The sequence below is a fragment of the Copadichromis virginalis genome, linkage group LG1, assembly GCF_057382275.1.
Source record: "Copadichromis virginalis isolate Kocher_CV1m ecotype Utaka linkage group LG1, C_Virginalis_male_GT1.1, whole genome shotgun sequence".
Classification (NCBI taxonomy): Eukaryota; Metazoa; Chordata; class Actinopteri; order Cichliformes; family Cichlidae; genus Copadichromis; species Copadichromis virginalis.
This window is the reverse complement of record NC_140618.1, coordinates 7745520-7757835: the sequence shown is the minus strand read 5'-3', so window position 1 is coordinate 7757835 and position 12316 is coordinate 7745520. Positions and strand designations below refer to the sequence as shown.

The following is a 12316-nucleotide window of genomic DNA, read 5'->3' as shown; positions in this document are numbered from 1 at the left end:
ACAATAACAGAATAAAGACCACCTTCATTATAGTAACATTACATTCTTTAAGGAATCTGTTTTTAATAGTGCACAGCATGGTAAAACAGTGTTTAGTCCCATCACCTCACACAAGAAGATTCCTGGTTCTAACCAGCTGGTCAGCTGGATTGTTTCTGTGTGGAGTTTGCATGCTCTCTCTGTGCCTGCATAGGTTCTCTCCAGGTACTCCAGCTTCCTCTCACAGTACAAAGACATGCCGTTTCCCTTAATTGGGTACTATAAATTGCCCATAGGGGTGAATGTGGAAAAAAAAAAGGTTTTCTATCTCTTTGTGTTTTGTGAACAGGAATTATGGCAGCCCTCTGATGGACTGGTGGCCTGTCCAGGATGTACCCTGCTCATTGCTCTTTGCTGGAACAGCCTTCAGGCCTGTGGTTATTGTATACTGGAAAAAAGGTTAAGAAAATAGATGCACGGGTGTTTCAAATTGCCATGTAAGCAATTCTAGCACCAAAAACCCCAGTCAACTGAGCAGAGGTAGTCTGACTATGGCAAAAATAAATAAATATTGATCAATACTGTAATTTCCAACTTTTAAAAAGACTATTCATTTACTTAATGAACATCATGCACTTACTAAAACTAAAACCTTGTCTTTTTTTTTTAACTAAGGATTTCGTTTATGTGCTTTGAAAATAAAACGAAAGGGAAAGATATGAAAATATTACAGAAATAGGTGATGAATAGGTTTTTGCCACACAGTCACCTAGTAGGGTATCCTGATGAGGTGATCTTGACTCTAAAGCTTGTGTTGCAAAGGGTACCACTGTTCTCTGGCCACCTGCTTCCACTGCGTGATGTCTATGTATGCAGATGGGAGCCTTGAGAGCCTCAATCAAGTAGTAACTGAAGTAAAGAGGCCTTAAGAAAGCCATGTGATTTGCAGAGAGCTGAAGCCAACAGCAAACTGTGTTGTCTGCCAAAAAAAGATGAAGACCCTGAGATGTTGAGACAAAAGCTAAGCTCCGTTAATATCCTTCCAGTGGTTGATCATTGGAAACATTGTGAGTTTTAATTCTTTTAGAAAGAAACGGATGCCCTCCTTTCGTCACCTTGGCTGGAGATGAACAGTGAGTGAGTTTGAAGGTTATGGGGTGGGTGAAAATGCACTGGTGCACAGAATAAAAATCTGTGAAAAGGATTCGGCTGATCATAATTATTTCTTTTTGATAATCGTTGGAAGCCAAAATCAGAACTGAAATTAAAATTCAACTTGTCCAGCTGTACTTCTTGATATTCATGGACATGCAAAGCCAGATAACTGTTAGGCTTAAGATGTACATGCAACAGAAAGCAACACTCTCTGTCTGACAGGAAGCTGTAAACAAGCAGGGTGATGAAAAAATTAAATCCCAGTAAAATCACCCTGATTCTTTAGCATTGTGATGAACAAACTGAACCGTTATATTGGCTGTGGGAGAATAAAGTGGCATATTACCACACGTGTAACACATTCTGAATGTGTTTTTCGATGCTAACGAGCAAGTAAAGAAAGCTGCCGGTGTAACCAGTGCTTACATTAGCCACACTCAGTAAACTAGTCAATATTAGGCAAAACATCAAGTGTATGTACAATGCTATTTTTATTTTAGAAGGATGTTAATAACAGTGCCATATACCTCATAAACACATATGGAGTAGTTGCATGGACTTGTATGTCTAATCCCATTAGCTAAAATTGGCTACATTTGGACTATGTTCTGAATGTTTTCTTACTTTTAGACTAGTTGCTTAGTTGCTTTTTTCCTACTCTTTAATCAACTAGGAAATCAGTTGCCAGTAATATCCATAATTTTTATAATTGAGGCTTGGTTGATTCAGCCCAGAGGCTGTGTAGTGTTGGTTCACATTGCTGGGCTTGAGCCAAGCAGGGCAAAAGAAAGGAGAGGCTGAGTTAATGTTCTTCCCTCTCTATGTGGAGCATCACTCATTGATAAACATGATCTGCAGCCACTGCTTTAGAAAATGTCAAAAATTGACCAGAGAGCTGACTCAGGAGGCACAGCTACACAAAAACTCATGTGGTGAATGGACACATAATCCATTTTAACAGGTGGGATTCAGAAGTTGTGCATTTGGAACACAGAGAACTGCAGCTTCTTTGGTTCACATTTCATTTCCCATTACATTTCATTACATCTCTCAGGTTGCTGATTCAAGAGTTCACATTGAGCAATGGGGAGAATAAAGAAAAGGATAAAAGAGCAAGGGTCGATTTTTTTTTTGTAAGTTACAGTTTTAGCACAGTTTTAATTTTTAAAACTTTTGTGCGACTCCCAGGCCTGTGGAACATAATTCAACTGCAAAAAACAGTTGTTAATACCAAAAAAGTTTTAAGCATGTAACAGAATGACGTTAAACCTGTTTACTCCAACAACACATTGTAGTGTTTGTGAGAAGATGTTCTGGAGATGTTATTTACTTGTTGGAGGGTGAAACTTGCTGTTTTGAGGAATGCCAAACTGCAGTGTTTACCCAGGATTCGCAGTCAAAAGCGCCCCTGCTTGTTTGCTCTGGCAGTGCTGCACAACATTAGCTCCCTGGTTATCACAGCGAGTCTGCAGAGTTCATTAATTGTTCCACACCAGAGGCCTTTGAATCACGTTGTCATTTTCTAATTTGGTTCAGGCTGTGTCACTGCTTTTAGCCATACTTTCCTACTTTGTTTTCTAAATCTAATTAGAGATGGCGAAATGAGCAAAAGTAACAAATGACTCATTCATATACATAATGAAACAGGCGACAAAAAATGGATGTTCCTTTCCTGGCACATTCAGCTGCACACTCTGACCAAGTTACGACTTTTAGCTAGGATCTGTAAACACACTAATCAGAGCCTCCATATAGCAACACAAGAACACAAAACTGTAAGTGCAGTTGTCTCTAAAAGCAATGACGAGCAGATAATTGACCCGCACTTGATATTTAAGTTAAGTAACAGCATTGAGAGTCCTGCATTTTTGCAAATATGTTAATCTGATTACATTTGATTTGTACCTAAACAAATTATACTTAATAAAGCATAACAAGAAAGTGAAATTTTATTTTTAAGACTTGCTGGGTTGGCACTAAACTCAGCCACACAATCATTTAATAAATGGGGTATAATCAAATAATACTAGAGCAACTCAAATAAGACTAAGACTGTAGGTTGCTGGTTTGAGTTCCACTGCACAAACTTTTTTTTAACATCTCTGCAAAAACAGTAGAATTGCTCATTATGCATGGAGCTTGTTTTCACGGTGTTTGGGTCCCAATGCCCTGCAGCCAGTTGGAAAAAATGCAAAGGACAGGAAAGAGAGATTTACGATAAATAACTTTTTTCTCCAACCACAATGACCAAAAACACAGCACGGAAACAGTGTCTGAGAATGTAGATTTTTTAAACCACATGTTTTAAACCAATATGTAAAGGGAAAACTGCATTTATAATAGCTAAAACAAGTAAACAAAAGTACCTTGATATAATCTGGAATGTTGTCATTCCTCTTTTTGAAATAATGGTGCTAGCATGTCACCTACAATTTAAGTCACAGTGCTTTGCACAAAACAGTGCTTAATTTCACTCTGTCATCCCCTTATGCAAGAGTCACACTAAGGAAAACAGTTGTTGGAGACTTTGCCTACCAGAATTATTACGACTGTGTTCAATGAACTTGTAGCTGCACTGCTACTGAAATGCCTGCTTCAAAGACAGAAGGCAGGTATGGGAACACTCACAGCTGCTTTCTTCAAACCAATGTTGGCACATCACAACAGAGATAAAATTGCAATAAGAGTCAGTTTGCTATCAGTCAGTCCATGTTTTCCTATTTCTCATTCCGGGTAGCAGGGACAAACCAATCAGGCTATGATCTGACAAGTCAATTGTCAGAATCTTGCAGTCCTTCATTTTAAATCTGTCTGCAGTAAATATAAAACATAATCAATTATGGAGTAAACTTAATGTGGGATGGAGTAGTGTATGTAGCCTCTACTCTTTGGGTGAAGATCTCTCGAAACATCTATTATGTCCATCTCTTCCATTAACGTTTTCACTTGTTTAGGAAGGGGTTTGTTCTGAGGTGATGATCACAATGAGTCTAGTATAGGGTTTAACTTGAAATTGAAGTCCGAAAAGTTCAACTTTTCTCTGTAAGTTGAGGCTTTCTTGATTGCTGTTCATGGAGGCTTCACCATCTGAATCCTTAGCAGTCTCGTATATCTTTGTCTCGTCTTCGTAAAGAATGCTGAGATGAGCAGGGTAGAGGTTTTTATCCTTCAGACCATTCCTTACTTCCATGCAATCACGTCTTCTGGCAAGGATTCTCAGAGCGTAGTCGCGGTCGATGCTGATCTTACAGTTGTCCCGTGTGTAGCCTTTCTTTTGCCAGGCCTGCCTCACCACTTCCTCCTTCATTCTGTAATTCAGGAACTTCATGAGGATGGATCGGGGCTGTGCTCCCGGTGGGGGCTTTGGAATCAACGCTCTGTGAGCTCTCTCAATCACCATGTTTTTCTCATTGTCAGTGTCCAAATTTTCTCTCGGTAATTTCTCTACGAACTGAATCATCGCTTTTGGCTCACCCTCAGCTCCCTCCAGGACACCATATATTCTCACATTTTCTCTTCTTAAGCATCGCTCTTGGTTGGTTAGTCTCAGCTGGGTCTGCTTGTACATATTTAGCAGCTTAGATATAGCCTCCTCCATTTTCTGCAGTCTCTCCTCGTTTTCCAGGATTCTAGCTCCCACCTCATCCAGTCTTGTGTCGGTTTTCGATATTTCTCCTTTAGTATCTTCGAGCTGTTCTTTGACATCTTGTCTGAAGTTGCATATTTCTCTAAGAATCATGGTTAAATTCATCAGATGTTCCCCTTCACTGGGATCATCTGAAGCCAGGTTAGCTGTGTGACATCTAGCATCGGTTTCTTCACGTGATTTTGTTTCGTTGATTTTATCGATGAGTAGAGCAGGTTTCAACCCTTTCTCACAATTGGAGGAACAATGATTTTTACCTGTGTTTATATTGTCTTCAGGATAGCTTATGTTGGTTTTTTTGGGAGGCTGTTTACTATCCTACCATCCATCAAAAACTGGAAAGTCCTAGAAGAGATTTCTGAGTTTGTGGATAAGGATCAGCTTACATTAAAGGAAAAGAAAGACAATTCTGGAAATTCAATACATTGCAAACAAAAGCGTATAATTCCAAATCAATCCCTAGACCATACAGACAAGACAAGCGTGTTTGGAGTGTGTAGTTAATGTGTTGTCTTTTGTAGTTAGTGTGTAGTGTTGTGGATAGTTCTGTGTAGTGTGTCAGAACAATGGGGCGACTGCTGTCTCCAGGTAGAAAAAGGAGCGATACACCTGCTGCTGTCAGACCTGCAGGTATCAGGCTGTGATGTTCTCCTTTATAGTGGACAGAAAGTATTTTTTGGAGTGGCACAAATAATTTGTGTAGCATCTTATTGAATGCAGAACAGCTGATTGTTCTGTAAATAGTTTGAAATGGTTATTTAAAAAATCAAGGTAAAATGTAAATGGATGCAAATAACTTTGTTGTTTGCAAAACTTGTGCATAGGATTTTAAAACTGACAATTTATATTTGCATTTGAAAGTTATGAAATATGATTCATTAAACATGTTTGTGGTTGTTACAGTAAAAAATATAACTTTCTACTCTGATTTTATGTTTTTTGTCTGATTTTAGATGAATTCTGTTAATACAGTATGTCAAAATGAAAACACAACTGTAAATTCAGACACGTGAGGTTGTGCTGAAAAGGATGATACCAAATAAGGCAAAGGAAATCGTTTTTAAAGGGAAAATCTGGAGGGAAAATCAAAAGTAGTTAAAAATGGCCAATTATACCCTGGACCCCAGAGGGTTAAACGTGTTTTTTAAAAAGTAACGCAATAGTTACTTTTCAAGTAATTAATTACTTTTAGAATATTGTAACTCAGTTACTAACTCAGTTACTTTTTTGAAGAAGTAACTAGTAACTATAATTAATTACTTTTACAAAGTAACTTGCCCAACACTGGTGAAGAGCTTATCAGACAGGAACCTCACTGAACCTGAAAAGAAGGTGTTAGCCAAAGGTCTCATTTCTGCCATTTCTCCACAACAGCAACTCATCACAACCACAGAAACAGTGATAAGGATTAATAAATTAACACAACCTGAAGCAGAGCAAATCACGCTAAAGGTTTCAGATACATTTTCCTGAGCAAAAATTACTCTGTTTAACTTAACAATACAAGAAAAGAAGACTATCACTTCCTATTATCACCATATTACCAACTGCCTTTTGTTCTAAACTCAACTGATTATTACACAAAAATTACTGCACTCCTCAGTGACAAAGATACCTATGAAGCCTTAAGACGAGACCAGAAAAGCAACTACAAAGGAAAATCATCAGTTGGCTACAACAACTTGAAAGGATAAAGCCATTGACCATCCTACATACCACTGCCTGTACCCAGGGAATGTTATACCCTGTATTCATGGACTTCCAAAGATCCACAAAGAAGGAGTCCCTCTCAGACCCATTGTTAGCAGTATAAACTCAGCCACCTACAACATTTTCAACCACCTTGACACCATCCTGATTCCCCTTGTGGGGAATACACCCCATCACATCAAAAACTCCATTGACTTCACCAATAAGGTCCAGAAACGTACACAGATGAAACCATAGTGTCCTTTGATGTGGTCTCACTCTTCACCTGTATACCTATAACTGAGGCTGTGGAGTCAGAAAACGACTACAGCAAGACAGCTCCTTAAAAAAACAGAATCAGATTTACCCTTGATCAGATATGCAGACTGTTAGACCTCTGCCACCACATATTTTAAATACAACAAGGGTTTCTACAGACAAAAACATGGATGTGCAATGGGCACCCCAGTCCCACCTATTGTAACCAACCTTTACTGTCCAAATCAACTCAGTGAAAAGAAATATTTAATTAGGGAAGATACAAAGGATAATAGTTTGCCATTTGTGGACCGTGCTGTGTACACTGAGGAGAATGGAAACCTCAACACCGAAGAAGCCCACACACACAGGCCAGTACCTGCTCTTTGACTCCCACCACCCTCTGGAACACAGACTTGGAGTAATCAGGACCCTGCAACAGAAAACAATCCATCTAAAAAAGAAGACCAAAAGAGAAGGAGCACACACATGTAAAGAAACCTCTTAAAACAAGTTGTTATCCCAGTTGGGTTTTGATCAAATCAACAAAGATGCACAATTTAGAAGGTCAGACAACAACAAACAGAAACAACGTTGTCATCCTGTATGTAGCAGGTTTATCAGAGAAACTCAGGATAATCTTCTCCACTCATGACATCCCAGTGCACTTCAAACCTAGCCACACACTCAGACAAAAAACTGGTTCATCCCAAGTACAAAACTCCCAGAGACAAACCAAACAACTTAGTGTGTGCTGTGCAGTGCAGCGAGGAATGCTCAGACCTCTACATTAGAGAAACCAAACAGCCACTCCATAAACGTATTGAAAGAGGAGTGAAGAAGCCATCTGTGAACGACCATCCTTGAACAGACGGTCGGCTTATCACGCCCACTGTCTGCCACCTACAATCCAGTTTTGAGATCTTCTCCCCAGCACTTTAACGCCCACTCACATCTGGCGTCAGCTGATCTCAATAGGTCACATGATAGGGTGAGTAAAGGTTTCACCTGAAACCACTGCTGATACTAACCCACACCCTTTTTCACACCTTGGCTCATGTGATGAGGCACCTGATCGATAGTGGGTCAACGACCCTCTTAAGGGACAACTCCCACTAGGGCTTAAATAGCTGGGACTTTCCACCATTTGTTCTTTGTCCCTAAGAAGCTTCTCAAATGAGAGATGAAGAAGTCCAGTCACTTTTTCTTTTCAAGCTCCTTAATTTGTCTGAAGCTGTTGCCTACCACTAGGCCACCTATGCAATTGCCCTGTGAAAAATGTAAGATCAGCTGGTCCTTAGAGCCTTTGACACTTTATTTCAATTCATTACTTTTTTGTGCATTTGCAATAATATTAATGTTTGATTTGACACAAAATCCCAGGGCACACTTGGGTTTACCTCAAGGCACAGCAGTATGTTACCACTATCCATTAACACATGTGCTTGGATTGTGAAACAATACTGGCTAAAAATATATCCTTATATCCTTGAGTTGCTATTTTTGTCTTTGTGTTTGAGTAGATCTACAGAGGTTTAGGGGAGTGAGAATAAAATGCAGCATTATAACATTTGGGGCTTTTAGGCAAGATGACTTATACAGTACAGAGTCATGCATCCATTTTTGGCCTAGCTGTGTAAAGTGCCTGGCTCTGCAGGGCTGCTGTGATTTAACACACTGCCTCCTTTCAGTGAATCTGGATATGAGGAGGGAGCAGGTTATTATTTATAGTCTAAATTCCTTTTTTTTTTTTTTTAAATGAGGAGCTAGAGCATTTTGGGGTTAGGTGTCTGGCTTAAGACTCTTGCTCAAGAGCACTTTTTAGAAGAGTGCTCAACTCACCCGTTTCCTTCACCCAGATTTTTCCCATTTAACATTCCCCATTCAAGCCTTTGACCCTTCAATCATAAGCCTGCCTCTCTAACCTATACCACACAGCTGCCCCAATTTAGAAAAAAACATTATGTCCAAAATTGTCCCCTGTTGGGAGATAATGTGAAGTAAACTACCATTATCATCTCTTATCAGTCTTAATGCGGTTCCAGCCACACTACCAAGTGATATTATAGCTGTTGTTAAATGTTACAGTCATTAACGGCACGCCATAACTCTCATTGTGCTGTTTTAGAACCGCACAAATCGACGCAGATCATTTGTTATGCTGATCGTGTCGTCAATCACTCTCTTCGTAAAGCTGCACAGCATTAGTTTAAGCTCCCTCCGCTTCAGAGTAGCCACTATAACACAAGACGAGGATCGACTGACTGATTTATCTTTGATAAGTAACCATCTGAGAGAACTTCTGACTAGAAAGCTGGTGGACTGAGTTATTTATTTATTTGTTGGATAAGTTTGTGTTACTCAAAGACTATCTGCTCACTAACAGATACAGCTGCCCTACTAGCTGACTTACTTAACTGTTGAGAAACTAATTGAGTGACTGAGAGATTGGTTTACCGTGTGACTGGCTGAGTTGACTGACTCGCTTGATACCGAGCAAATCAATTTCAAGGCGAGCGGTGGTTGCAACGGTAGAGAACTGAGCCCAATTGGCAGAAGGAACACTAATCACCACCAGGAGCCACGGATACATGTTTTGGTTGGATGTCTCCATTCCTCGTCTTCCTCTGAATGCTGATTATATTCCGCTGTGGGAGCCGACCTTCTCGACGGCCTACAGATGAGACTAAAGCCTGCTCTGTTTTGTTCCAACATCGCAATCCTCAGAGAGAGCAGAGATGAAAGATAGATAGCAAGGGAAGTAATGGAGCTGTTGACTTTGTTGTAATTAAAGAAGACAATGACTGAAGTTGTTAATCAGGCTGATGAATGTCTCCCGCTCTTTCCTTTGTGTATGGATAGCAATGCTGTACGCGCTAAGCTGATGAGAGAATTACAGTTCTCTCACTGTATTAAATAGGATCACGAACGTGCACGTTTTATCAGGATTATCCTCCTCTTTGAAAAAAAGATCAATACTACTTCTTTAGTCATATGACGGTTTCTAAAGCAAGAAAGATTTTTTTAGTGTCATAGTGATATCTTGAAAATAATACTCAGTATGCATATCAAAGCCTCTCCATATAATCTGAAAAGTAAGCATATGCAGTTTGCTCATTTGACATTTTTCTTTGGTCTGTGATCGATGTGGGAGAATGTAGTGATTAACTGTCAGGAGTTTGCTTGGTGTCCTTTCAGTCTATCCGTTCATAAAGAGCAGGGCCTGCAGCCTTGTTAACAGGAGATGGCTTAATTAGTGAAGGAGCAAGAAGGGAGTGGAATGATGATGCATTTTGCCTCTTTTTACCGAGGTCTGCACTTAGGATTAGAGATGGCACGATACCACTTTTTTATGTCCGATACCGATACCGATATCATAAATTTGGATATCTGCCGATACCGATATGAATCCGATATAGTGTTTTTTAATCAACAAAACTGTTTTTTAAAATATCTTGCTGCATTTTGTATAAGTTCATACTCAAGTTTAAAACAACAACTACACTAAAGCTATTCTGTTATACCTGTATACAAAAAAAATATTTCATAGTTCAGCAATACTGATCAATCTAATAAACTTAGACCTGCACCATCCTCCCTATTCTGGTATTTTAAAGAGTACTTAGCGTAAATATTAAGCAACCTAACTAATAGGGTTCCAACTCCCAGCAACAACAAAAATAAATAAATAAAAAATAAGGAACCATCCCTCACGCGCCACCTCATGATGCTTAATCGACGTAATCAACCTTAATTTGATGCAGTGTGGAGAAAAAAATGCACAGAAATCAATTATTTTTCAAGAAATATTAAATAGATTCAACATCTTTCTTCAACAAAATTGCAGACTGCACAGATGGTACCTTCCCAAAGGAAAAAGTACTATAGCTTACTAGGGTATATATATTAGACTTAATAGTCACTATATACAGTAATTGACTTCTATTCATTTTACATCAAATTAAAACTTTGGGTGTCAGATAATTATTTATTAAAAGCTCGACATTTTAAATGAGAATAAGAAAGAAAATAAATAAATTCTAACAACAGCTTATCAAGCTTAAACGTTCTGCTGTTGTTCAGCCGCTGGTTTCCTCTTTCTGGTGCAAAGTGGGCCAAAAACAAACAAGAGAGACGGACTCGCGACAGAAAAGCCGATCAGCTGATCATTTAAGCAGTTTCACGATTGAAGTAGCAGCCGGAGAGCGAGAGGCAGTCGCTTGTTAAGCTTAACGTGGGAATGCTTTACAAACATTCAGAGATGGACTTACACACTTGCTTTACTTCTCTCGGGGATAACTTTGTCGGAGATGAAATGCCAGGTTGCTAGCGAAGCTCCACATGCTATCCAGACCACCGACAGGTCCGGCATGCCACAGCTGCTCTATCACGTGATGCATACTGCTCCGACATGCTAACGTTCTGAGGTGAGTTACGGCGTGTTGCAAGTTTTGCGAGGTGCTTTCGTGATATTTAATGGATCGGATTACATTTTTTATTTTTCTCCGATATCCGATCCAGTAATTTAGGTCAGTATCGGACCGATACCGATACGTAATATCGGATCGGTCCATCTCTACTTAGGATTACCTGCCCCCCATCTGTAATTGATGCTTCTGCCCTTTCCAAAGAATCAGAATCAGAATCAGAAAGGGTTTTATTGCCAAATGTTGAGCAGGTTTACAACATTAGGAAATTGCTGCGGTGCTTCAGTGCAAACATACTGTCATAAATTGCGCTTAAATAGACATGAAAAAATAAAAGTAAGAAGAAGAATTAAAAGTGCTACGTAGAAAGATATATACATGAGTGCAGGTGGTGATCAGTGCCAAACATGGAATGATGCAGTGAACACAGCGTAGGGTCATGTGTTAGTGGTGGGAACAGGGGTGGGAAAGACTGCTAAGATGAGCATTATGAAACACACAGTAGTTGTAGTATTTCATTGCCTTCTGCTACTTTTAAGGATTATGATGCGCAACAATTAATCTGTTGTATTAACGAGCATAGTCTAAGTAACAAAAGCCAGATATTATGGAGCCTGACATGAGAATCACTTGAATCCAATATACAAGCTCAGTCAAGTTAAAGGTTGTATACCTTCTATTAATTTTCACAAATACTGTCTCATCCTCTCAGTTCTTATGGCACTTATATTCATTCAAGAGTTTGCTTTAATTAGTTATTTAATCCAAAAAAAAAGGTGAATTTTATAACCGATGCATGTGACTAACAGCTGCTCTGAATTAAGCAGTCACAGAGAGATTTCTGTTTGGGAGTTGTATTTAAAAAGTTAGAGGACTATATCTTTCCTTATATGTTTCATGACAGCAGCCACTAGTTTGTGAAGTCCTGTTTTGAAGCCTCGAGCATTTTGGTAACAAGCGAGCGGTGGATCAGACTTTGACACAACATGCTCACTGGTAACAACTTGTCAATCAGTTAATTAAAATAATTAATTGAAATTTAAATTATCCGCATTATATTAAATAATACTTGACAAATAATTATGTTATAAATTGCAATAATAAAAGATACAAAAATAAAACATAACGCTTAACTGATGTGAGTGAGTTTGGGCGTTTAGGG

General features: G+C 39.1%; 1 long non-coding RNA gene across 3 annotated transcripts in view; it reads right to left on the bottom strand.

Moving 5' to 3' along the window:
• LOC146718260 (uncharacterized) overlaps positions 1–12316 on the bottom strand; it is a 185760-nt gene that overhangs the window by 109264 nt on the left and 64180 nt on the right. The window contains exon 4 of one of the 3 annotated variants that reach the window (XR_014916823.1): positions 7009–7160. The exons of the other annotated variants lie outside the window; for them this stretch is intronic. This is a non-coding gene — a long non-coding RNA (uncharacterized LOC146718260). Of the gene's footprint in view, positions 1–7008; positions 7161–12316 lie in introns of those variants that run through there. 3 annotated transcript variants of the gene reach the window in all.